Below are 23,437 nucleotides of genomic sequence, written 5' to 3' on the forward strand. Positions count from 1 at the left end.
AGTCTGGACCAGCTCTGGGACTTGTCATGGGTGTTACTGGTCTCCCCGTGAGTATGGCAGCTACACTGAGTGTCCCCATCAATCCAGGCCACCTCAAGACCAGGATGCAGCAGGACGAAACCAAGACCTCCACGTGGTTAGTTCCAAACACTGGAAAATGCAAGCTTCGTATCAGACACAAAAAGAACCAACTATGCCATTTTCCTGGAGAATAGGAAAGACTACTTCTTCTTTATTGGTTACAGCTTTAGTCCTGCTATCGTCTGCTCTGCTTCCAGGTAAGATTTGTGAAACCCCAGGCATAAAATGATCCCTGCCCCATGACGGCACCCAGTCCAGAATGGACGTCACATCCTTCAACCATCCCCAAAATCACCTACCACAAGCCCAGTCCCAGGAGTCCTTCTGATACCCTCTTGCTCAGATACCCCCACCCCCAGAGGCCACAGGGTGTCCTGGTGATGTTCATCTGGGAGGTGTGGGCACCACCCTCCTCCACAGACACAGTTGGCCACGTGCATCACTGCAGCTCTCCAGGGGACAGCTCTTGGGGGTCCGTTTCTCATCTCGGCCTCTTTGTTGGCTTGTACTTGGGCTTCAGATGCCTGTTAAATATCCCCAGATACCTCCTTGCTCAAAGTCCAGATTCAGTGTGTCCCAAGCTAAATCATCATGGTTTTCCCTCAGTATCTTCTCTCCTTCCTGCAGCTCCTGGCTCACATAGATCTCTGGGTACAAAAGGAAGCCTGCAGAAGAGCTGAACATTTCCAGGCAACATGTTAGGACCCAGTGTGAGGTTCTACTTGAGTATCATCCAGAAACTTGCTCTCTGACACTTGCTGAATGTGGTAAAGAAGACCACTGACGTGAGGTTCTCCATTAGAGAAGTTGGGCCCACCTCCAGTAAAAGAGGCACATAGGGAGTTCTGGGCCGGAGGTTCTTGCTAGAACAACTCAACAGGAATCTTGCACAAGGCCGGCAGTGGTTGGTAACGAGGGCGGTAACACATCCAGGGTGGAGGATGAGGAATTCAATCACATGTCGATGGTGGGACATTTTCACTAAACTGACCCATCAGGACTCTTCCCGAAACTGATCTGAGCAGCCCAGGGTCAGAGTGGCATCTGGGCCTGGTCCAGAAGAGGTCTCAGAGGAGTCCAACTCAGGTTCAGTCAGGGAGACAGACTGTCAGTATGTATAGCATCACTGTTCTTAACTTTATTTCCTTACAGTTTCAAACAAAAGTAACAGAACAGACAGTCCTTAAAGTTCAGGAATATGGCAGCACAAGGTGGTCATGTTCTCCGTCTGTGAAGATTTGATTTGGGGGGAAAATTGCCCAAAACAGCTGTTTTCTTTCCAGATGTTTCTGTTCACCACCCTGGGAAATTGTAGCATGGTAAAATTCAGACTGACCTGTCCCACCATCTGAATGATCCTTCCCCCAGTGTAAGTGGAGAAAGAGGCCACTTGCTGAAACGTGAGCCACAGCGAGAACACTGCTCTTCTCCTGTGTGCACTGCTCTGCCCAGGTGTGCAGCTCAGAGATGTGTGCCCTCCCGCTCTGTCTTCAGCGAGGACATGGATAGCAGGCTTGACAGTAGTCTTGTCATCTGAACGGATAGTTTCTGAGGCTGGATTTCCATCAGAATCTCTGGAGAAGTGCTTTTTCTTTCATTCCATTCCTTTCTCTTAAGAAACACATATTCCCAGGTCCCCACAGCGTGCACCACCCCCAGATTCTGATTCAGAAGATATGGGACACGAGAGGTAGAATCTGTAGATGAAAAACACAAAACAAAATGAGAAGTTCTCCCAGGCAATACTGATGACAAGCAAGACTTAGAAATGGCTTATTGATTAAACAAAATGGCTTACATTCTGGACATTGTCGTCAGGTCAGTCCAGTACATTCTAACTTACTACCCTTTGTCGGCCACATACATCACTGCAGCTCTCCAGGGGACAACTCTTGACTGACAACATGGAAATAAAATATTCCTTTTTTATATAAAAGTTAAAGACTACATAAAGCAAAATATTTAGAATGCTTTCTGTTAATGTTTAAAAATAAATAAAATCCAGTGTATATTCTTTTCAGTTTTTACCAAGGTTTTTCACTCATAATATTAAACAAATTTTCTCTTAAATATAATTTTTCTTAAAGTAAGTCTTTGAGGGTATCCCTGGTGGCTCAGATGGTAAAGAATTTGCTTGCCAAGCAGGAGATACAGTTTCAATCCCTGGGTTGGGAAGATCCTCTGGAGAAGGAAATGTCAATCTACTTCATGACAAGTAGATGGGGAAACAATGGAAACAGTAACACATTTTATTTTCTTAGGCTCCAAAATCACTGCAGATGTTGACTGTAGCCATGAAAGTAAAAGACACTTGCTCCTTGGAAGAAAAGCTATGACAAACCTAGACAGTATATCAAAAAACAGAGACATTACTTTGGCGACAAAATTCCATCTAGACAAAGCTATGGTTTTTCCAGTAGTCATGCACGGATGAGAGAGTTGGACAATAAAAAAGGTTGAGCACCACAGAACTGATGTCTTTGAACTGTGATGTTGGAGAAAACTTTTGAGAATCCCTTAGATGACAAGGAGATCCAGCCAGTCCATCCTAAAGGAAATCAGTACTGAATATTCATTGGAAGGACTGAAGCTGAAGCCAAAACTCCAATACTTTGGCCACCTGATGTGAAGAACTGACTCATTTGAAAAGACCCTGATGCTGGGAATGATTGGGAGAGAAGGGGACAGCAGAGTGTGAGATGGTTGGATGGCATCACCAACTTGATGGACATGAGTTTGAGTAAGCTCCAGGAGTTGATGATGGACAGGGAAGCCTAGTGTGCTGCAGTCCATGGGGTTGCAAAGAGTCAGACATGACTGAGCGACTGAATTGAACTGAACTGGACCCACTCCAATATTCTTGCCTAGAGAATTAAATGGACAGAGGAGCCTGGCAGGCTGCAGTCCATGGAGATGAAAAAGAGTCAGCTTAGAAGACCTTCCAAAATCTTGCTTCTGTTCCTGAGCTTCAGGGTAGCCCTGACGAATAGTTTTTAAAAAAAAAAAAAAAAAAAAACAAAGATAGGTAAGCTTTCTCTTGTCACATCTGTTCTGCTTTTACCGAGGGCAGCTGGTTTGCCATCTCCTCCCCATCCTGTGCTCATCTCCAGTAACCAGTTAAAAAGGTATAATTTGCTTTCATCAGATGGTAGGGTTCTTAGGGGCAAAATAACATCCTTTGCTGTGTCCCCACCACGTTTAACAGCGTCAACTCCTTGTTAAAGGTGTGAACGTACAGATTCACAGTCAAGTAAATGGACCTGATCTTCATGTGCACAGCACAGATCATGACTCTCCTAATGGGAATTAAGTCATTTGTCCTCTGAAAAGTAAGAAAATGTACCTGACCCCTCATATGAAGTCTCTGAGATCAGCTGTAATTTGAAAAGTGTGTGACAGTGCTCTCTACACAAATATGAGATCATGGGATGTCAGTACTTATTGGATCACTGGTCACATACATGTCTGGCTGCCCTGGAAAAGGTAGTATGATGAAAAGAGACAGGCAGTTGCGAGAAGCTGGGTTCTCCTCTTGGCTATTGTATATAACACTGCCTTGAAGATAGGTGTTCAGAAATCTGTTCAAATCCCTGCTTTCAGTTCTTTTGGTTGAAACCCCACAAGTGGAGTTGCTCCATCATGAGATAATCCTGTGGAGAACCTTCACGCTGGCATCCACAGAGGGTGCACCAGTTTACATCCCAGCAACAGCACACAGGAGTCCAGTTTCTCCATGTCATTGTCAACACTTGTACTTTCTGGTCTTTTGATGGTTAGCTTCCTGGTGAGTGTGGATGGCTGTCTCATTGTGGTTTTGATTTGCATTTCCCTAACGGTTAGTGCAGAGAAGGCAATGGCACCCCACTCCAGTACTCTTGCCTGGAAAATCCCATGGACAGAGGAGCCTGGTGGGCTGCAGTGCATGGGGTCACCAAGAGTCAGACACGACTGAGCAACTTCACTTTCACTTTTCACTTTCATGCATTGGAGAAGGAAATGGCAACCCACTCCAGTGTTCTTGCCTGGAGAATCCCAGGGACAGGGGAGCCTGGTGGGCTGCCATCTATGGGGTCGCGCAGAGTCGGACACAACTGAAGCAACTTAGCAGCAGCAGCAGCAAGGATTAATGATGGTGAGCATCTCCAGATGTGCTTATTGGCTGCTGGTAATACTTTATTTTTTCACTAAGGCATTTATGGCAATCAGCCCTACACACGGGTGTCTGAACTTCTTCATCAAACATCAAACTCCAAACTTTGGCCACAAAGATGAGAAGATCTTGTTGGAAAAGACCCTGATGCTGGGAAAGATTGAAGGTGGGAAGAGAAGGGGATGACAGAAGATGAGATGTTTGGATGGCATCACCGACTCAATGGACATGAGTCTGAGTAAACTCTGGGTGTTGGTGATGGACAGGGAGGCCTGGTGTGCTGCGGTCCACGGGGTCACAAAGAGCCAGATATGATGAGCGACTAAACTGATCAAACAACTTAGCTGTTGTATTACCGCCCTGGATGGTTTGTTACTCTCACGGGTTTATGTGTTGACCAGTTGTCAGTCTTGTGCCTGGAGCTTTGTGTCTGTCACTTCATTTGATTCTCACCCAGACTGGGAGTGGCAAGAGCTGGTGTCCCCATTCTATAGACAAGGGTGACACAAGCTAAGTGAGTTCTCTAAGCCCGAGTGACCAGTTCCCAGCCCTGCTGGAAATAAACTCTGGGCATCTGACACCAAGATCGTTTGGGGAAACAAGCTGTGTCCACTGTAATGACAGGCCTTGCAAGCACTGCCCACTGGGGGAGAGCACCACTCCCCAGCCACATGATTGCTCTTCCCTACCTAGAGCACCTGGGTCAGAGAGACCCTGTGGAGCCACATGTGTCATCTCAGGACATCTTCACCCGACTGGTACCTGGGCCCGTCACTTCTGCTGACACACAGTCTAAAGACAGTCTTTATATTTTAATACAGATGGTCCTTCAACTTCATTAATGCTATTAAATAAAATGCTGTTACGCATACAGAAAAAAATAAATAGAAGGACCTAGCTAAGCGTTTTTCTTTATTAGCCTTAGGGCAAGTTCATTAACCATGTTGGAATTGTTTTGTGTAATTTATGCGTTGTGTGCAGGTACACGTAGTGTCAGATAAAATAGATCATTGACTCAATTAATAATCGCAGTGCCAACCCCCACCCTCACTGGGTTTAGGATCCATCTATCAGAGTTCTTGATAGATCTGAGCTTCTGCAGCTTCTGCACAGAGCGGCCTTCTGTCAAGAAACATATATTTGGGCTTGAAAAGGTCGAAGTGCCCTTTTAAGCAGAAAATGACTGAATCAGGATCATTAGCAACTGAGTCATCCTATTATTCAATCTTCCCCTCACGCCCCTCCCACCATATGAGACCAGTTTCTTCTTTTTCCACTGGTTTAGCAGCCTCATTGTATTTCCTCTGGGTCAAGGAGCATTTTTGGCTATTGAAGTACAATTGATTTACAACACCGCGTTTCAGGTGTAGAGCAAAGTGGTTCGGTAATATACATACATATATACAAAGAGCTTTTTAAAAATAATTGTACTTATTTATGGCCATGCTGGGTCTTTGTTACTGGGCAGGCTTTTCTCTAATTGCAGTGAGTGGGGGCTACTCTTGGTTGTGGTACATCAATTTCTCATGGTAATGGCTTCTCTCATCAGGGGGCACAGGCTCTAGGCCCACGGGCTCTGGAGCATGAATGGGTTCAGTTGGTCCACAGCATGTTGGATCTTCCTGGACCAGGAGGTGAATCTGTGTCTTCTGCATTGGCAGGCAGATTCCTTACCACTGAGCCACCAGAGGAGCCCCCACGAGGAGTACTTTTAGAAAAGGAAACTATTAGCAAGGTGAAAAGACAGCCTTCAGAATGGGAGAAAATAATAGCAAATGAAGCAACCGACAAACAACTAATCTCAAAAATATACAAGCAACTCCTACAGCTCAACTCCAGAAAAATAAACGACCCAATCAAAAAATGGGCCAAAGAACTAAATAGACATTTCTCCAAAGAAGACATACAGATGGCTAACAAACACATGAAAAGATGCTCAACATCACTCATTATCAGAGAAATGCAAATCAAAACCACTATGAGGTACCATTTCACATCAGTCAGAATGGCTGCGATCCAAAAGTCTACAAATAATAAATGCTGGAGAGGGTGTGGAGAAAAGGGAACCCTCTTACACTGTTGGTGGGAATGCAAACTAGTACAGCCACTATGGAGAACAGTGTGGAGATTCCTTAAAAAAACTGGAAATAGAACTGCCTTATGATCCAGCAATCCCACTGCTGGGCATACACACTGAGGAAACCAGAAGGGAAAGAGACACGTGTACCCCAGTGTTCATCGCAGCACTGTTTATAATAGCCAGGACATGGAAGCAACCTAGATGTCCATCAGCATATGAATGGATAAGAAAGCTGTGGTACATATACACAATGGAGTATTACTCAGCCATTAAAAAGAATACATTTGAATCAGTTCTAATGAGGTGGATGAAACTGGAGCCTATTATACAGAGTGAAGTAAGCCACAAGGAAAAACATAAATACAGTATACTAACGCATATATGTGGAATTTAGAAAGATGGTAACAATAACCCGGTGTACGAGACAGCAAAAGAGACACTGATGTATAGAACAGTCTTATGGACTCTGTGGGAGAGGGAGAGGGTGGGAAGATTTGGGAGAATGGCATTGAAACATGTAAAATATCATGTAGGAAACGAGTTGCCAGTCCAGGTTCGATGCACGATGCTGGATGCTTGGGGCTGGTGCACTGGGACGGCCCAGAGGGATGGTATGGGGAGGGAGGAGGGAGGAGGGTTTGGGATGGGGAACACATGTATACCTGTGGCGGATTCATTTTGATATTTGGCAAAACTAATACAATTATGTAAAGTTTAAAAATAAAATAAAATTAGAAAAAAAAAAAAAAGAACAGATACAGAACAAGAAAAAAAAAAGAAAAGACTCTCAAGTTTCCAGAGGGTTCTGGCCTGTGAGGTTTCTCCTACTGGGGAAACCTTGGTCACACTCAGATCTCTGGATCTGTGAAGTGAGTCTCTCCATGACTTTTTCTTTAATTACGCTGGATTCATCTGCTTAGAAAGCAGCCCATAGCTATAGGGATGTCATGCTCATAGTATAAACCTTCCTCCATGATGTGCGTTGTCTGCTGGGCCCAGGTGGAGCTGGTCATCCTCAGGCCTGGAGGAGGAGTGCCCCTGTCCTTCCATACTGGGTGCCCATGGTGCGGTGTCCGCACTTCATGCCGGGTGCATCCTTATAAGGGAACTCAACATCTGAGCAAGGGCCTGGGCCTCCTGTTGCAGCTCCTGATGGCCCGGTGGGGACCTGCAGGGAGCAAGGAAGTTTGATGGAAAGGACCGCTCCTTGGGAACCACACAGCTGCCGAGGGCAACACAGAAAGCCAGGTTTCTCAGCAAAGTGGTTGATGCCTGAAGAGCAAAGGGAACTGCAGGATGGGATCAGATGGATTCTGAGTTCTGACTTCATAAATTCCAGCGTGGCATGGCTTCCTTGAGACAAGCTCAGTGCACTGGAGGGTCTCATGAAGCACAGGTAGTTTTCCAAATCAAAGCGGATGAGTGTGTCGGGAATGGCTGAGATTGCTCAAGTCAATCACATGTGTGAAGCAGTGGGCATTAAACAGTAGGTTTACCCAATGAAGGGCCGCCATGCCCCACAGGGTCAATGTGAACCATGGCTAATCCAGATGGAGATGGGCCTGGAGCAAAGATGGACACCGCATTTCTTAGTATGAAAATGGTGTAAATTAATGTTTTATAATATTGATTACATGTTGAGGAGTTAAGATTCTGGGTTAAACATGTTATTAAAGTCATTTTACTCATTCCTCTTTTTTATTTTTTTCAAGGTGATTTCAAGGAAATCCTGAATGGTGTTTGTGAACCCCGTTGTCTCTGGGCAGTGTCTGGGATGTGCTAACTGCCTCACGTGTGCCTAGAAGACAGGTCGCCCCACACTTTCCTTCCCTAACTTGACCTCAAAGCTCCACTTGGTAGAACACTTACAAATCTTCCTTGAAACACTGATTTTCCACAGTAAACTGCTTCAGGAACCAGTCATAATAACGTTTTCCTCTTTGGGTCAGTCTCACAGAGACCCAGCTACCTGCCACTCTGCATCCTCTGACAAATCTACAAGGATGCTGCGTATCCCCGACATGCTTGTCAGCTGAGGGCTGAGCTGCGCCAGTGAGGCAGGCCATGCATTTTACATATTCAGTTAATTAACCTTATGAACCTTATAATCTACTAAATAATCCAGGGTCCTTAAATAGTACACCCACATTTAAACACTCAGAACAAACTTATCCAATTCACTAAAATGTAACTAAAACCATGGGTCTGTTCTTTAAAATTATCATTTAATCATCTTAAAACACCAGAAAAAAAATGTACAAAATTGCAAATGAATTCCAGGAGTCATTGTTAGAAACCCGTAGTTCCATTGGTCTCACAAGTCCTGATACTTTCACTAACCTTGAGACAGGGGGTGCAATTATACAGATATTGGGGGGATTTGGAGAGTATATCTGGAAAGCAGGGGGATGAGGCCCATCTTGGGGAGGCAACTCTGAGACTGCTCTATCCAACGATGGGTTACAGAGCCCAAATGTCACATAACTTCAGCAAAAGATGTAAGGAAAGGCGATGTATTAACTTCCTTAGGATATTAACATAAATATTGTGCACCATAAAATATCTAAGGAGAATTTTATGTGTGATTTGCAGCAAAAAAAAAAAAAAGCTCAGAACATTAGGACATTTATAGTAACAGCAACTGACAAACGATACTGATGAATATGTGGATTACATTACATTTCTCTTTAAATAAACGTGGCTTTCAGCCTAAAAGTGAAAAAGCCATTGGCACAAAAGGCTTTGGATTTTCCTGAGCCTAAAATATTTGGAAAGCACTTGAAGGAGTTTTCTGCACCTCCTGCTGCCCTCAGTAATCCCCACCTAAGCTCCTCTTGAGTAAACGGAGAATGACTCACCCTCTGCTCAAGCACTCGTCTCCTTTCCAAGCACCAGCCCTTTCACCATGCCAGCTGCAGCCACGACGCCAGGAAGCTCTGATCTAGCCCTGAACTCGTTCTGGATCGTGAAGGCCGGTCCAGCAGAGACCGGGACTGACACTGAGCTGGCTGGGGCCGGGTCTGCTCCGGGGTCAGTTTCCTCCATCTTGCAGAGGTCCTCATGAGCCGCTGAGATGAGAAGGCTGGGCTTTGAGGCCAGACGGCTGGGTGCAAAGCTGGCACCTTCTCTTTCTTGCCGTGAAAAACTCCCCAGAGTTGTGGGGCTCAGAGCAAAGTGGAAATGGAGGCTCCTTTGTTTACAAAGCGTTGAGAACCTCCAGACGTGAGGGCAGAGTGCTGCACCCAGGCTGGGCGGTATTGTCTCTGAGCGTCCTGTATCTTTGGCGCTGGGGTTTCTGCCTCGGCTCTGGATCTTTGCCCATGTGATTCCCCGTGACCTATCTGCTGGGCCATGGAATTAGGACAGTGAAGACAGCTTTCAGTTACTGAACTCAAACAAGCCACAGTTTCTACCTGAGCTTTCTACCTGCCCTGTGTTTAATTTCTACTCAACGCCCCCCTCCAGGTCTCACATGCAGATATGAAGTGCAGTCCTGAGTCACAGGCCCACCATCAGCAGCTCACGTTTAGCAGCGACAGGGCAGGACTGGAGCCTGGTTCCTTCTGCACCCAGCTCTGTTCACCATCACCTGCCCTGCCCTCAAGAAAAGCACAGGCACAGCCCAGCCCCAATTCCTTGGCCCAGTGCTTTTTTTTAATACATTGATTCACCTTGGAGACATTTGTCAGATGTTTTTGTAAGGAAAGCAAGCATGCAGAAGCAGCCGTGGTCACCTCATCTGCAGGGGATGGAGGTGGGGCAGGGGTGGCCCTGGTCTCCTGAGGCCAGTTTCCTAGAATCTAGTCAGAGGAGCCCAGGGCCATCCTTCCAGCTGGGAGTACCCCGTTCCTCCTTCTCCCGCTCTTATTAAAACAGGAAACTTTGTTATATATACAACGCCTTCGTTCTCTAAGCTGGGTTGATCCCAGGTAACCATCCTTTTAATTATTCATTAATGTTTATTGCTTTTTCTTATGAAAAAAATGGTGGCACATATAAGAATTCTTATTTTTTTTCCTCTGAAGCAAATCATTGATCCTTCTCTCCACCTCCCTGCTTCCTGCATTTTAGCTGTTTGTGAAGTTGGATTCCTGGGAGTGGGGCTCCTGAGGCCCGAGGACAGTCACTCGAGGAGCCAGTCCGGACTCAGCCGGGCTTCTGAAACTGCTCTCTGCACAGGGGCTTATGGCTTGTGTGCTTCTGTGGGCACAGAAATCTCCCTGTTCAAGTGGCCAAATAAAGTAAGATAAGGCCCCTTTGATTTTTTTAAACAGCCTTTTAGAAAAAGAAAATCATTAACCATAACTAGGTTTATTTAAGCTGCCTGTTTACCTGGTTCGGTTCAGTTCAGTTCAGTGGCTCAGTCATGTCTGACTCTTTGCGACCCCATGGACTGCAGCACGCCAGGCTTCCCTATCCATCACCAACTCCCGGGGTTTATTCAAACTCATGTCCATCAAGTCAGTGATGCCATCCAACCATCTCATCCTCTGTCATCCAACCATCTCATCCTCTGTCATCCCCTTCTCCTCCCACCTTTAATCTTTCCCAAGGTCTTCTCAAATGAGTCAGTTCTGATGACTGACTCTCAAATGAGTCATCAGGTGGCCAAGGTATTGGAATTTCAGCTTCAGCATCAGTCCTTCCAATGAATATTCAGGACTGATCTCCTTCAGAATGGACTGGTTGGATCTCCTTGCAGTCCAAGGGACTCTCAAGAGTCTTCTCCAACACCACAGTTCAAAAGCATTAATTCTTCAGCGCTCAGCTTTCTCTTAGTCCAACTCTCACATCCATACATGACTACTGGAATAACCATAGCTTTGACTGGATGGACCTTTGTTGGCAATGTAATGTCTCTGCTTTTTAATATGCTATCTAGGTTGGTCATAGCTTTTCTTCCAAGGAGCAAGCATCTTGTAATCCATGGCTGCAGTCACCACCTGCAGTGATTTAGGAAACAAAAATAAAGTCTGTCAAAAAATAAAAAACAAAGTCTGTCACTGTTTCCATTGTTTCTCCATCTATTTACCTGGTAGATTTATTTACAACGTTATTTGTTTAGGAGTGGCATCTCCACTACACACCTCTGTGTGCAGACAACCCATGTCCTTAAACTGGGTCCATGTCTGCGGACAGCCCTCGTCTATATTTCATCCAAAGAGCAATGCAACATCCTTGTTCTTCCTTATGCATTAACCCAAGTCATAATGTCCTGCTCTTAACCACATTTCCACCCCCTGCCTCCCAGTCAGAGACTCACAGTGCTGAGTTGCAAGGCAGTGACTCCAGCAATAGGGCCGCAGGTCTGATGAAGACTTTCTCGTTGAGTTTTGGGGGGTTTTGTTTTAGTTTCTTGCCTCACCACAGGCCTTGTGGGGTCTCAGTGCCCCAACCAAGTATCAAACCCAGGCAACAGCAAGGACAGTGCCAAACCCTAACCACCAGGCCACCAGGAACTCCCTCTCATTGAGACCCGCAGGTGCACTGTGTACTTTTTCCCTTCAGACCAGAGTAAGGGCTTCTGTCTTTTATTTTTATCTCTGAGATTGTCAGCTAATAACCTAGTTGTTCCAGTTATAGGTACAACCTGAAACTATAACTGAGTCACTGAACCCCTTAGAGAAGAGAAGGCAGAGTGTCCAGGACAGACTGGCTTCTTTCCGACCCACTGGGAATTACCCCTCAGAACTGTCACTCCCGAGCACAGACCCTCCAGCTTCCCCTGGCTCCACGCACATGAGGTCCCAGAGTTGTCAGACTCCTAGAGACAGAAGATGGGATTGTGACTGCCAGGGGCAGGGAGGTGGAGGAGATGCGGAGCCCTTGTATCACAGGCCCAGAGTTTCCATTTAGGAAGATGAGAAGTCCCAGGGTTTTATGGCGGTAATGGCCACACATCAGTGCAAATGGACTCAATGCCACTGACGTGTGTGCTTAAAAATGGCTAAGACAGCATCTTTTATGTTATGTGGTTTTTACCATAATTTTAAAAATTGTACTGGAACATATACATAGGGAAAAAAACAAAACCTCGGCCTGAATCTCACATTATGCAAAGATTTAGCCCAAAATGAGTCAAAGATTCAAATAAAAATACAAAAGCATAAGACTTAGGGAGAAAAAATAGAAGACGATTGTCAAGATCTAAGGCCAAGCAGAGACTTCTGAGACCTATAATGGCATGAGCCATAAACAGAAAAAACTAATAAAGTGAATGTCATCAACCTTAAAAACATTTATGTCGTGACACTCCCTGTTAGGAGGATGAGAAGATGAACCACAGGCTGAGAGATACTATCTGCAAAATGTCTTTGAAAGGACTTGTAGCTGGAAGACAGGCAGAGAAAAACATGTCTCAGGGAAAAAAAACACCCATTTGGGACGTGGGCAAAGATGTGGACAGACGTGTGCTTAAGGAGAGACCTGGACACAGACAGGCGCGTGGAAGATTCAGCACCATCAGCCATCAGGGACATGAGAGTTAAAAAGCAGAGTGAGGTTACTACACCCAGTAGGATGCCTGGGTTGATGGAGTCATAGCGCCAGATGCCAGTGAGGATGCAGAGAAACTGAATTCCCATTCATCCCAGATGGGAATAGATGTGGCATGGCTACCTCGGAAAACTGGTTGGCCATCTCTTGGAATGCTAGCCTGTGCTTTCCCTAAAACCCAGCAGTTGTCCTCTTGGGCATTTATCCCAGAGAAGTCAGAACAGACATGCTCAAAAATGCCACACGTGAATGTTCACAGCTGGTTTCTCTGTAGGAGCCAAAAATGTGGAAGCAAACCGAGCTCCCTGCAGTGGATGAGGGTTATCCACTGGGGTCATCTGTGGAATGAGACGCAGCGTGCCGGTGAAAGGGGCAGACCTGATACACGCGGCCCCCTGGATGGACCCCAGGGGCATCCTGCTTGGTGAGCAGCCTGACAGCTTCCGGAAATGGCCTCAGAAATGGCGAGCAGGGCAGAGGTTGCCAGAGGCCAGGGATGCGGGTGAGGGTGCAGGTATACGGGGCCACTGGAGGGGCTGCCCTGTGACTGTGATTGTGGTGTTTGTTACAGAGATTGTTGGTGGGAGAAGATGACATGGGACACACACACACACAGCAGCTCTGTGAGGTGACGGCTGTGTTGATTGCCGTGACCGTGGCAACCACGTCACAATATACACCTGCATCAAAATTGTTCTACACTGTAAATACGTACAACTTTCATATGTCAATGATATCTGAATAAAGCTGTTAAATAACATAATTTAAAAGCGTTATTTACAAACCACAGAAGTTGCACAGGTAACTTTTGTTTTTAGGAGAGGAAACCAGTCCACACACAGCTCCACCACCCACAGCCCCGATGTGGCCCCCAAGTACAGCGCCCTGGCTTCAGGCAGCTCCTACTAACATATTTAAAGTGACCCATTGGAAAGAAACATTCTGGTCATTGATTCTGATTTTCCACTTTCTGCTGTACGCTAACGGAGAAGGCAATGGCACCCCACTCCAGTACTCTTGCCTGGAAAATCCCATGGACAGAGGAGCCTAGTAGGCTGCAGACTATGAGGTCGTGAAGAGTCAGACACGACTGAGCAACTTCACTTTCACTTTTCACTTTCATGCATTGGAGAAGGAAATGGCACCCCACTCCAGTGTTCTTGCCTGGAGAATCCCAGGGACAGGGGAGCCTGGTGCGCTGCTGTCTATGGGGTCGCATAGAGTCGGACACGACTGAAGTGACTTAGCAGCAACAGCAGCAGCAGCAGCAGCTGTACGCTAAGGCTTCTTCAAGAGCAGACTAAACTCCCCGCTAACGTCCTGAGCCTCTCTCGGGCGTGTCCTTTTCAAAGCCAGATTCTCCACCTGGGACATCTCTGGGGGGCCGGGGAATGGATGCTCCACAGGACAGCTGAGTGTGGGCCAGGGATGGTCCCCAGGGCCCCGAGACTGAGTGGGGACCCCAGAGCAGCGGAAGAGGTGCCCCTTTCCCTCTGCCGGGGGCCGCTCCTTCCAGCCCCTCCTCTCTCTGCTCCTCCAGGGTACCAGACAGGCCAGGGGCCACCAGGGCCACCCCCTCAGCAGTCCCCGTGCCCTCCCTCGGCTCCGGCAGCATCCCACGTTGTACCGGCAGCCACAGGCAATTTGAGCAGGTGAATAAATAGCCTTCAGATTCAGGAATGTGACACACTTGGCGAGGGGCAGACGGTGCGTGTCTCACTAAGTGTGGAAATACTGTCAGGGCCTCAGATATTTTTTGAGTGGAGACAAGTTGCAGAAAATTGGCATAGAAATGTCACCCAGAGAACTTCCTGGAAAATGCTTTCTGAAGACCAGCTATTACGTCTGCACATGGCTCTGAAAAATGCACTGCTCTTGCTATCACTATGAAACTCGTCTGAGAGGTAACCAGGGAAATGTCACCACGTGGGTTACTCTGCCAAGAGAGATCCAGGGATAGAAACAGGAAGGAAAGCTCTGTCTGGTGGAGGAGGATTCCCTTTCTTTTGGAAGAAAAGGGATGCAAGGAGAAGTGTCTTAGGTCTAAATTTTTGTCTCCCAAGCTGGTTTTGGGGAGGTAAGCCTCTATGATCCTTGTGGGGTGATAAAGCAGACGGGCTCTGAGCGGCGGGGGCCGCGGCCGGGCCCACACAAAGCCTGCAGGCACAGCGTGCCAGGGCACCGTCACCGTCTGTGCGAGCGCGCCCCTGGGAATCCAGTTGACGCCGAGCAGGGAGCACCCCCAGACAGCCATCTGGCGCTCCCTCTCCCACGGCGGTATTTTTATTCAGAAGTGACAGCGCAGTCCCTGGCTTTTGGCTGCCGGATTCCTGAATCTGCCTTGTGAGGTCTCCTTGCCACCGTGCATCTCAAGAGCTGGCTTTGGATACGGGGGAAAAATGATTCATAATTGAACCAAAGAGATTCTTTTAATGAACTTGCCCCAGGGGATATCAAGCCCTTTTTATGAGTGAGTTTAATGAATCATAATGAAATTCATCCTATGAAACAGCGTGGATCCACCATAAAGCAGACAGGAGGCACGGTGGCCTGCACTCCATGAGAAGGAGCACAGGGAGTTATCAGAATCCACGGCTGTGCACAGAGCAAGAAGAGAGCGTGTCCACGCGGAGCTTAGACACTGAGAAGGGCTAGAGGAGTACAACACAATGACCTTTAAAGTAATTTCAGCGGAAAAAAAGGTATTCTAGGCACATATCATTATTGATACTTCTCTGTAAGGACTCTTAAAGCTTGTTTTCCAACTTAGTCTTTAAGAGAAAAGCATTCCTTCCCTGTCAGGCTCTGTTCAGACTTTGGCTCTGTGCTATAATCCTTTCCAGCACCCCCTTCCTGAGATATCAGCACCCCCTTCAGATATCAGGGCTCCCCAGCCCTGAGCCCTTGGCTCTGCAGGCGCAGTCAGTCTGATGGCACTGCCTCTGCCCCCATCAGAGGAGCCCCCATCTGTCAGAAGCCCCCATCCCCTGGAGGAACCTGAGCCCAGGAGGAGCCCCACAAGTAAGCAATCACACAATACATTTGCAAGTTGTGATGGAAGAAGTGTGGGGAGAGCATTTGCCACCTGTGGAAGTGCGGCAGGGCAGGCTTTATGGAGACGGTGTGCATGTGTATGCACGTGTGCTTGCGTGTGTGTGTGTGTGTGTGTGTTCAGTTGCTCAGTTGCGTCCGACTCTTGTGACCCCATGAACTATAGCTCCCCAGGCTCCTCTGTCCTTGAGATTTCTGGGCAAGAATAGTGGACTGGGCTGTCATTTCCTACTCCAGGGGATCTTCCCAACCCAGGGATTGAACTCATATCTCTTGCAATGCAGATGGATTCTTTCCTTCTGAACTACCAGGGAAGCCTTATAGAAACTATACTTGATGTGAAACGTGGTTGGGGGTGCCTGCCCACCAGAAGTCCTTCTCCAGATCCTTCTCCCTTCTTCTTGGTGCCCCAGGAAGCCGCAATAACAGCCTCCCTGGGTCTGGAGGAGCCCCTGGTGGGAGACGACAGCGGGAGACGTGGGGGTGGGAGGTACTGACGTCCCTGCCTCCCCACAGTGCTGGCCCCAATGCTTGCCCCCTGCTGGCACCTCGGTATGTGGCCCCTCCATTAAACATCCTAGTTACGCAGCTCTGATGGGTCCAGGTTTCCAGAGGTGGATGAGAAGGAGCAGGTGAGAAATGTGGTGCCAGGCAGTGGGCAGAGCTCGACGGAGAGTGCCCAGACTCTGGTGAGGCGTCCAGTGATTCAATCGCCTGGGACACGGAGTAGAAGACTAGGGAGCTGGTGACATACTTGCGGGCATCCTGGGTGCCCTGCTGAGGAGCCAGGAGCTTATCCTGAAGGTGGATTAAGAGTGGACCCGGGGACAGTCGCTCAGGGACAGTCTCTGAAATAAGCTGGGGAGACGCTGCTGGGCCCGCTTTCTTTTCTTTTCCCACATTACACATGTTGATGCTGCTGCTCATGAGGCAGCTGCGACCTTGATGGAAATGTGGTTTAGCAAATGTCCTTGACCCCCGCTCAGCCAGGGCAGACCAAGGCTTGGGAGGCATCTTTGTGATTCTGGAATCCAGGTTTTGGATTTTCAGTACAACTGCAGGATATGCCAAAAATAAAAATTTGAAAAAGACACTAAAGGAAGATAACAAAAGATTTGTTTGAAACAGGGACACTGCAAAAACGAAAGACCATTCTATATAAGATGATTATTTTGTTAATATTTAGAGCATCTAGTAAAACCCTCATTGTCTACAGAGCAGGCGATAATCTTTGTCAACTCTTTGTTAACAGGGCTTCTTTCTCCCTCATTAAATAAATGTTGAAAACAAGTCTTAAAGAAAGTGGATTTGAGGGCTGCCAGGTTACGGGCTTAAATGTGGCACTTGTATGTCTCAGGCTGGTCCTGCTAAATGATAAAGGGAACTTATCAGAGTGTTCTAGGAAACGGGTTGACCAGATCCCCTTCCATTTTAGGAAGACTGCGTGCCTCCCTGAGGAAAGTGGTTTGGGTTTGGATGCGCTGATGAGGACCCAGGACCCGGGCAGGTAGGGGGCTGTGGTCTTCATCCTGCTGGTGACCAGCCACAGTGGCAGCAGTGGAGAAGTGACGAGGACTTAGAGGGAAGGCCGTGAGGGCCCCAAGTCCCAGTCTGAGCACCTGGGCAGCATCAGTGCTGATTCCAAGGGCGTCAGGGCCCCCGACACCAAACATCTGGCAGTTTGGATGCTCAAACGTACAGGAAAAAACAGGAAGGGGAAGTGTCTTTATTTAGATATCCCAGCCACAAACACCTTGGCCCCCTGGATGTGTTAATTCTGTCTGGACATTTAAGAATCGTGTGGCTATTTTTATGTTGTGTCTGCTTTCCCATGGTTTCGTACCTTGAAGAGATGAAAGCCGCTGGCACTTGGGCTACATACCTTCCCTGGAAAAGAAGGAAAACGCTGTGGAGTTTAGAAGCCCTGGAATAATGGGGTTACAGGTGGGAAGCTGTGTTGACAGGGGTGAAATAAAGAACAATGGCACAGAGATGAAAACAGGAACCGTCTGGAGGAGGCAGGGGCTGCAGGCAGGGCAGGTGGGCCTGGGGCAGCCAGGCGGGGGTGGGCTTGGGGCACAGCATGTGCAGCTGCAGAACCGCAGGTGGGACTAGGGTCCTGCCCTCCTGCCCTTGCTGTCCCAGGATCCAGGGGACTCCAGAGGATTCCAGGTGGGGAGGCAGGCGGTTCTTCCTACTAGCTATGAGCAAACGTTTGTTTCCGAGATTTTTATACACAGTATGCAGCTTGAGGGTTGGGATGAGATGCAAAAGGGCCTGAGTTATTGCTCTTGAGTTCTGTTTTTCTCTTGGGAAGAGAGACTACTTTATTTTTAAAAAATTGGTGGAAGAAAGCATATGATGTAAAATCTACCATCTTAATCTTTCTAAGTGAGCAGTGAGGCAATGTCACCTAAATGCACGCGTTGTACAGATCTTCAGAACCTTTACATCTTGAAAACCTGAAACTCTGAGGCTGCTAGGCAACTTCCCATCCTCCACCCCCTCCCCCAGCCCCCAGAAATCACCACACTGCTGTTGCTGCCATGAACTTGACTATTTTAGGACCCTGCATAAGTGGAATCATGCTGCATTTCTCTCTTTGTGTCTGGCTTATTTCACTCAGCTTTATGTCCTCAAGGCTCCTCCATGCTGTAGCCTGTGTCAGAACGTCTTTCCTTTTCTTTGGTAAATGTAGTTGAAGTACAATATTTTACAAGTTATAGGTATACATATAGCAAGTTACAATTTTTAAAGATTATACCCCATTTGCAGTTATTGTAAATACTGTGTTCCCTGTGTTGTACGATCCACCCTCGGTCAATTTATCTTGTCCCTAGCAGTTTGCCCCTCTAATCCCTACCCTGTCTCACCCAGCTCTTCCTCTCCCCACTCGTAACCACTCATTTGTTCTCTACATCTAGCATTTCTTTCCTTTTTAAGGCTGAATAATATTCCATTTTATGGATAGGCTATATTTCCTCACAATGTTAGCATCTACATAACCACATTCCATTTATCAAAGCTAAGAAATTAACATTTCTTAAACTGAAGATTTGGGGACTTCCTCATTTTCCCATTTTTATCCCTTTGACGCTCCAGAGACCAGCCCAGGTACCACACACTCAGCAGTAACGTGTGCCCTACTGTCTGTGATGATTTCTCTCTTTCTTTCTTTTTAAATATTTATTTATTTGGCTGCACTGGGTCTTCACTGTGGCATGCACCATTTTTAGCTGTGGCAGGTGGGATCTGATTCCCTGACCAGGGATTGGGAGTGCAGGGTCGTGGCCACTGGACTCCCAGGGAAGTCCTCTATCTGCGATGACAGTTTCTCATCAGACTTCCCTTGTGTTTGGTGACTGTGACAATGTGGGGGGCCCTGTCCAGGGGGTCTGTGGAGTGCCTCTCAGCCTGGGTCTCTCTGACAGGCTCGGGTGCAGGGGTGAGGTGCCATTTCCTGCCTAGCTCCTCACTAGAGTCTGGGTGAGCCACCTGCACTGACCGGGAGCTTTCGGAAATTCATGCAGGGTGTGGGGACGCATGGTGATAACCCTGGTACTGAATGAGCGTCCAGAGGAGACCCCGAGGCTGTGTGCCTACTGAGAGGCCTCCTGCTACACAGGTGCCCACGGCCTGGTGGGAGGAGCCCATGGGCACAGGGGCGCAGTGGGCACTGGGGTGCCCATGGAGCAGAGCCCCTGCTGCAGCTCCCCAGGCCCAGTGGTCAGAGGGCTCAGGCAGCCTCCTCGGCTGGCGCGCCTTCTTCCCAGTGAACCCCGGGGGGATTAGCCGCCCCCCGGAGGGGCGCCATCACGAGTGTTGAGCACCCTGGATGCCGCAGGTGGATGGGGCAGGGGGGGCGGTGTTTGTGTGGCTGTAATTGCTGGCTTCCTGTCCCCGTTGGGCTCAACCTGAGAGGCTGGGGCTGCTTTAGTTTCCCCGAAATGAGGGCGGAAAGCAGGGAGCAGGGACAGTGGGCTGGTTGGGGACAGGCCCCATTGCAGTGGGCTAGTGCCCCTCACCCACTCCCCCGCAGACAGTGACAGAACTGGGTCTGTCTGGGAGCCCAGCCCCAGCCCCTGGTCCTGCAGGGTCGGGCCCACACCGCAGCGCTGGGCTATTTCCAGGCTCAGTCCGCGCCTCTCTGGAGGCACAAGCTGGCTTCTTCTCAGGCTTATTAAGAGGTACCGCACTGCACAATTCATTCCTCGCAGACCCTTCTCCCTTTAAGGGTCTGGCCTCCTTAGAAGCAGACGCTATTTTTACCAGCTATTTGGAGCTACAGCAGCGCTGTGCAGACACCGCCCTGCATCAGGGGAGAGCAGGCATGCTCACTCATGAGCTCTCACAACCTGAAGGTGGTAGAGGTAAGTGCTCACCCAGCTGGATGAGGAGGGTGCATGGTCTCCTGTCTCCCAGCCCCTCCTGACCCCCCACCCCACCTCACTGTCCACCACAGACCCAGCACGGCTTCCAGCCTGTGTCACCCCACCCGGTGCTACTTCAGGAGAAAACCATGCACCCCGCCTTCCCTGGCTACTGTACACCCCATCAGCCTGTGTTTGTGGGCACAGTTGCTCTGTTCTGTCCTCCTGCTCATCACAGAAGCCATCACAGAACCCCTCAGTCTGCACCTTGTCCCAGACCTCCCACTGTGTGGGGCTCAGACCTTCCCCTGTGGGGGACCCAGACCTCCAGCTGTGGGGGACCCAGACCTCATGCTGTGGGGAAACAGCTCCCCACCCCCCACAGCATCTAGCCCAAACTCCATCAAGGGCACCCTTTCCTCACTCCCCACCTTGGCTTCTCCTCCTGGCCTCACCTTCCTCTGGGCTACTGACTCTTTCCTACTGCACTTAAATTCACTCCCCTCCCCCCGGCATCTGATCTCTGCAGCCACTCCCCTGCCCACATGCCCTGCCTACATCCACATACATTCAGAGCATCTCGTGCACTTGCTCCTTGGCTTCCTCACCCTCTGCTTACTTTCCGCACGTGGCAGCTGACCATCATCCTACCCCACCTGCCCCCAGGTCCCCCAAAGCTGACACCAAGACCCCTGAGCCACCGCCCCTTCAGTTACCTCCCCAGATCCAGCGTCCAGCACTGGGCCTGGGGCTGAGCAAGGCTCCAGGAAGGGCATGACTATGCCCTCATCCTTGAAGAGGAGCGAGTATTGAGAGCAGGGTATCTTTAATGGGCAGTTTCCAGTGTCTTCCCATAGAAAGGTTAGGTTGATATTGGGTTGGCCAAGAAGTTAATTTTGATTTTCTGTACTATCTTATGGAAAAACCCAAATGAACTTTGTGGACACTCCTACCTCTGTTCATGCCTGCGTCCTTCTGTCACTCACCCGACACTGACCAGCTCTGAACAGGTTAGCCTCTGCTTAGAAAATGAAGAAAGACTGTGAGTCAGCCCACCAGAAGCATGTTCACAGGTCATGTAAGACACTGTGCTAGGTCTGGCAAGTTATCCTGAAGTACTTTCTGCCCCCGCATGCTGGTAGGTGAATGGGGAAGATGCAGGTGATGGGGGTTCTGAAAGAGCAATTTCTAAGGAACCAGGCTATCGGGGTTGTCACCCTTCCTGCAAAAAGATGGAAGCCTTGGAGGCCCTGGTCACGTATCACATTCTCAAAGGGGTAGAAAAACACTCCTTATAAACGTCTGACTCCATGAGCCTTGTGTGTTCTGAGTTGTTCGAGTCCAGTCCAGTATTTGATACTAGTCCTCAACGTAAAACAGGACAAACAGGAAGTTTCAACATTTGCCACTGAAAATTGCGCCTATGCCAACCTAAACTCTGCAATCCAATCTCTCTGTGGTCTCTTTTTTCCTTCTTGTCACCCATAATCAAACTGTCATATTCTGCAGTGACTTTCTTTTCCTTAAAATAAAAACTGGTGTCAAAATAAGAAAAATTGTTTACCAAGGATGCCAACATTTGTCATGATTGGGTTTGACACTTAGTCGTAAAGTTGAGAATCTATCAATTTAGCGGTTTAACCATGTCTAAACAAGCCAGAACAATCACAGAATATCTTCTGACACCTCAAACTTCTTTTTTGTGTTCACACCTAGAGTGGAATTTCAGTTTTCAGTCCTGTCAGACTCTTTGCAACCCCATGGACTGCAGCCCGGCAGGCTCCCCTGTCTGAGGAATTCTCCAGGCAAGAGGCTAGAGTGGGTTGCCATTTCCTTTTCCAGGGGTCATTGCTTGAGCAGGTAGCAAAGCTTGAGTTGAAGTTAACCCTTGGTTAAAACTCAGATGAGTCTGGGGGTTCGTTAGCAGGCTGGGTGGCCAGGCCATCCAGAAGCCCAGCAACATGAAGGGCTCGGCGGGCTGCTAGGAGGAGCTCACCCCACAGACAAGGAGCCAGGGAATGAGCAGCTATGCTGGAACCAAACCTCCTGCGTCAGTAAGGCAGGGCCTCGCCAATGTCAGCTGGGTCTCTATTCATGCCAACTGCCACCCTGTGAGGGTTGGGGCTCCATGCGGAGACTCAGAAAGCTGTTTCTACAAGCACGGTCAACCCTGCAGATTATCCAGGCCTCCTCAGCCTCTGGATGCTAGTGAGGGTGATGTAACAATCATGACTTCTGCTGGCTTGACCTAAGCTTCCAGACCGCTTCAAGTTACCTCGAGGTGGGGTGCTTCACCTAAACCTGCCTGCTTCCCTTTCATTCCCTTCTGTCCATGCTGGAAATCCTTGGTCTCCCGGGGCAAGGGAGACACCACCATGTCAGGAAGGCAGGTGTCCACTTGTCTACGGCCTTTCAGGGAAGAGATGCCCAGCGTGAGTTGGTCGTGCTGGCAGGGCACTTCCTAGTGAAAGAGCTTGCCATAAACAGTAAAGAAACAGCAGGTGCCCTGAAGCAGCTGGCCGGGACTGCTGATGGGTGCATGTCTGACCAGCCAGAAATGCATGGGGCTCACTTCAGAGGGTGTCAAGTTCCTCTGTGAGAATGTGGTTCCAGGCGCCAGTGAAATTGGACATGGAGACAACGAGACCTTGGAAAACATGGAAATACTGTTGTTTCTGCACATTTCAAAGTCACTCACTAACCATTGGAAAAGTGAGAAAGATGCTTACCAGGTTTTCCTACTTTCCTGGATCATTTGAGAAATTAATAAAACACTCATTTATTTATTCTCAGCCCTTTATGGTTGTTGAATAAAATAAACACATAGAAAAATGGCAATAGTAAGAATTGTATGTGCCAAGGTTTTTGTTAATTGAAAACAGGCAGATGAAATTCCAAAAAAATTAAAATTCTGTAGTTTACTTAAAGGAAAATACAACTAACTCCTCAAAAATCATGTTTACACAGACATTGGAGACACAGAAGCTCTAATCAGTAAAACTTGATATGGACAAAAATTGATCAACGAATCAAACTTTAATAAACATTTACATGGAAAAAAAGATACTAGCAAATAGAAAAACAAACATTTTTATTTAATGCTATACAATGTTTAGAAATTAATTAGACTGCCTCAAAGGAATTCATTTTCTCTATGCAAATTTGTCAATCTTGCCAAAAATGTAATTGAAATATGTTTTTACATAGATG

The 23,437-nt window shown here is 48.0% G+C and overlaps 1 long non-coding RNA gene across 1 annotated transcript; it reads right to left on the reverse strand.

Annotated features, from left to right (window-relative positions):
• Nucleotides 1-209: 209 nt before the first annotated feature.
• LOC133259271 (uncharacterized) lies at nt 210-9,920 on the reverse strand. The gene is made up of 2 exons (XR_009740340.1): nt 9,170-9,920; nt 210-1,778 (listed from the first exon to the last, which is right to left on the reverse strand). It is a non-coding gene; the product is annotated as an uncharacterized LOC133259271 (long non-coding RNA).
• Between the last annotated feature and the right edge of the window lie 13,517 nt (nt 9,921-23,437).

This window comes from Bos javanicus, chromosome 13 (assembly GCF_032452875.1).
Source record: "Bos javanicus breed banteng chromosome 13, ARS-OSU_banteng_1.0, whole genome shotgun sequence".
NCBI classification, from domain to species: domain Eukaryota; kingdom Metazoa; phylum Chordata; class Mammalia; order Artiodactyla; family Bovidae; genus Bos; species Bos javanicus.